This window comes from Nicotiana attenuata, chromosome 3, assembly GCF_001879085.1.
Source record: "Nicotiana attenuata strain UT chromosome 3, NIATTr2, whole genome shotgun sequence".
Taxonomy (NCBI): domain Eukaryota; kingdom Viridiplantae; phylum Streptophyta; class Magnoliopsida; order Solanales; family Solanaceae; genus Nicotiana; species Nicotiana attenuata.
This window is the reverse complement of record NC_031991.1, coordinates 36,521,140-36,525,329: the sequence shown is the minus strand read 5'-3', so window position 1 is coordinate 36,525,329 and position 4,190 is coordinate 36,521,140.

The window sequence follows — 4,190 nt, the reverse complement described above, 5'->3', positions numbered from 1 at the left end:
TAAGTTGGATCGCGTCGCACACCCTGACTAGCCTGTTAGCCAAACTTAGGAGTTAGGATCCATTGTAGATCAGGTTATGGCCTGGGCAGTAATTAGGATACTGCCAGGCCAAGACCTTAACTCAAGCACATAGAAGGGAATAAGGGTAAGGATTCGTACTAGAAACAGAAGCAAAGAAGGAACATAATTAGCACAAATCATTGAACATGAGCAGTAAAGTAAACAAAAAAGCTGAAACTGTAAAGTAAACACATAGGGGTTAGGCAGAAAATTTAAATAAAAGACATACCAGTTTCAAAGGAAAACAAGTAAGAAAACAGTAGCATTGGGAGAGCCAAGTTGCAAACAAAGCAGTTCCAAAAGATCTCAAGCAAAGCAAAGTGTTGAATTCAAACAGTATTGTAAGAAAGTATGTAATTAGAAGTGTTTTTGTTCATGTGAATCTCTGTCCGTTTGTAAAGAGGGAAGATAGGCCTTTATATAGTTTTTTTGAAAACAAGCAGTACATAGGCAAAGAGTGCACAAACATGGAAATAGCAATCAATTAGTGTCAATTAAGACAACTGGAATCCTTTAATTAAGGAGTCTAGTTCACACGGTTAGTCAAGGCAGAATAAGGAAAAGAAATCAGTTCAGTAAGGCTGATTAGGGCAAAGAAACCACATAGTGCATAAACAAGGCCAAATACATAGTGGGTAATTAAGGAAAGTTGAAATAATAGTGTGTTTATAAAGTAAAAATAGGGCATCGGTTCGAAAATCAATCAAGAGGACCCCGGTTCCAATTGTAATCACAGGGAATTAAGGTAATAAAGGAAAGAGTCACATAAGTATAGATATAATTCAAAAATTGGTACAGAATTACAGAAGATCATGTATTTAATGAAAACATAACAAGCATGGGATTTTTACACAATAAGACCAAGTAAACAACCAGTAGGGTAAAGAAGGTTTAATAGAAAATCAGTGACAAATCATTAGCCTTATTAAAGGGATTTCAGAATCATTCACTTGGTTGGTGAAAACCTTTTGAAAGAGGAGTTTTCTCATATATAAAGCACACAACTCAAACAAAGAAAGAGTCTAACATTAAAAGTTTTAAAGTCACAAGCAAAAGAGATTCAAGTTTAATTACAGACTCAGAGTGAGTCTGAAAACCTAGGGTTCCAAAGTGGAACCCTAATACAATTTACCCAAAGAAAACCCCCCAAATCTTAGGGTTTCAAATTGAGTCAGACAAAGAGGTGAGAAAACAAGGTCGTTGAAAGAGGCTCAGAAATCTTTTTCGAAGACTCACGAGAGACAAGCATACATAATAAAGAACACTGATTCAAGGTCGTGAGACCATGTTTGAGAAAACTCGGAGTTATACAAGTTCAGAAGAAAGAGATGATACGAGTTTTTAAACAACAGTAGAGAAAAATATGCTTAGCAGGAACACGAATAGAGTTCAGTAAAGTGAGAAAAAATCACAGATTTCAACCATAAACACATATAGCAAAGAATAAGGGAAACAATACAAATTAATATGCGAGCATAAGATTAACAGCAAAAGATAGAAAAGTCTTGCATAATAGAAAAGAAACAAGAGAGAAAACTCATGCGTAATAAGAAGAAAACATACGAGCATAAAACACACATAAAGAAAGAACAGGAAGAAATCAGAAAAATATTTGAAGAAACCTTTTCAGAAACCCTAAAATCGAATTTGAACGATTTTGAAAAGGAAATTTGGGGAAAACCTTAAAAATGTCAAGTAAAGCTCAGGCATGTCACAGATCTAAAAGAAATAAGCAAGTACAGAACCTCAGATGACTTAGAGTTGCAGAGAAAACCCTAGAATGAGAAAGGTCTTGAGGAAAGTTAAATCCTGAGTCGAAGAGACTCATATTGCTTGAACACGCCGAAATAATGGCCGGAAAGGCCATAGATCTACAGATCTGAGAAAGATCTGAAGGGAACCGTCAGAGTCGAGCTTCAAATCTTCGAACAAATTAGTTTAATGGTGAGAGAGGGTGAGCATAAGTCATCCATGGCCCGGAACGCCATGGATTCCGGTGGAATTGTGGTGGAATAAGGTGGGAATCGATTAGGGTTTCGGAGAGGCTAGAGAGAGTTTGAGAGACGAAGAGGGTTCAAAGGCAGCGTCTCTGATAGAATAAATTAGGTTTAGGGGGTATGGGAATTTAAAAGGAAAGGGGCAATCTCGGCCGTTGATCAAAATGATCAACAGCCTGGATTAAAGGGGAGCCGGGTGGGTTTTAAATCGGGTCGTGGGTTGGGTTAAAAATTGGAATTGGGTTGGTTTGATTTTGGCGGATTTGGGGGGGGGGGGGTTCAAAGTTGAGGCTAGAATTGAAATAAAAATGGGCTATGTGTTAAATAGCCAATTTTCCCCCTTTTTATTTTATAAAAAATAGTAATAATGATTTTAAAACCAAATTAAAAGCACTGAACTAATTAATAATACATAAGTATTAATCCAAAAATACTGGAAATAATTTTATAATTGTAAAATGCTATTAATCGTAAAATAGGCTATAATTGCAATTATATGCAATCTAGCTTTAGAAATACCAAATAAATTTGTAAAGATATGCAAAAATCACCTTAATTATATTTTGGTGGAAATATGAGAATAGAAATAAATTATTCACCAAAAATGATAATTTTGGGAATAATTATTGGATTTTGTACTGCTAGAAATAGACAATAAATTGATTTTAAAATCTTAAAAATTAGGGCAAAATACCAAACTCTTGGGCATGCTTATATATGCATACACATGCTATTTCGAAAGTATTTTGAGTATGAAAATACATAGGGAAAAATTGGGTATCAACAACTACAGATGTGGTGCAGGATATTTCTCCCGGTATAGTTGGGTGAGCTATTGTCGGCGCCTTGCGGAAGGATTTTTCTATCGTTTCGGCTCGATAGTTGTGCTTCTAAGAGCTGGGAGGCTATGCACAGGTTTCTATGATGCTCGCGATTGGTTATCGCACAGTATTGACTTGATGTAGGAGACTTGCCTATGTGCTGGGGCGGTGAATGAGTTGAAAGGAAATCTACTCAGTGCACGATTCAGAGATATGATATTTCACTTTCGGCGGAGGAAAAGCAATTGGCCTATGAGTGTCCAGATTTGGGGTGATGGAGTAACGAGACTTGGTAATTTCAAGCGTGGTGGAATTTTTATCTGCGATATAGTGTCGTCGTCCTCGATTATATGTGTTAAGTTCGCCGGTGTTATGGTCTTCTGCAATTCACCCTTGGGGTAGGATATTATGGAATAATATTGGAGAAACGACAGTTGGATACCGCGTGGGGCGGTGGTTCAGGATTGAATCGGTGTTTCTAATGTTGACGGCTCGAGAAAGATGATCTCCGGAAAGGTTTAAAGTTAGTAGCGATTTATGGGTTCAAGTGCTACGGAGATAGATTTTATTAAGGCAACAACTGAGCAGCAAAGGATGAGGAAAGACATGTGGGGAGTGTCAAGCGGTGGTTAAAATTTCTAGAAGGCCAGGTATATGGAGCAAAGGTCGAGTGGTCGATTAGAGGGGTGAGTTTCGCCAAAGTGGGAGAGTGGTGGATTTGCATATGGGCTTTGTGCTAGGATGACTACGCACCTTCAGGAGAGTTTGGAATGACTTGGAAATTTTAGTGATTGATGATTGGGGTCTACAGATCTAATTTGAAGTATGGGCTATTATGCGACAGGAGATTTGATATAACGGAAAGGAGCTACTTGAATTGAAGAAGGATACAACGTAACTTTGAATTGGAAGGATGTTGCCGCGCATTTAATTGATGTCCACAAGGGGTGAATGGACTCGTGCAGCTAGAGAGTAAGCTCGGATTCAGAATTTATGCCTTGTATAGAGGCGGGTTTCAAGGGAAGTGATTCTGCCGGGTGCTTCATCGAGAGGGTATTCATGTGCTAGAAGATTCATTGAGTTGATTATATTCGGGGCCAAGTCAGAGCGGGTGGTTCTCAACAACGGTCCTAGTGGATTCAAAGGGGCAAAGCGTGGTGCCTAATGATTTCGAGCCAACGGTTAAGAATCAAGCTTTGTAGCAGCTTATGAGAAGAGGCACTGAATGTTCTATGATGTTTTGACTCACAGTGTAGCATTTGGAGGTATGAAATGGTTCGTGGGATTTGAGACAGCATGGTCTCGTGATTCA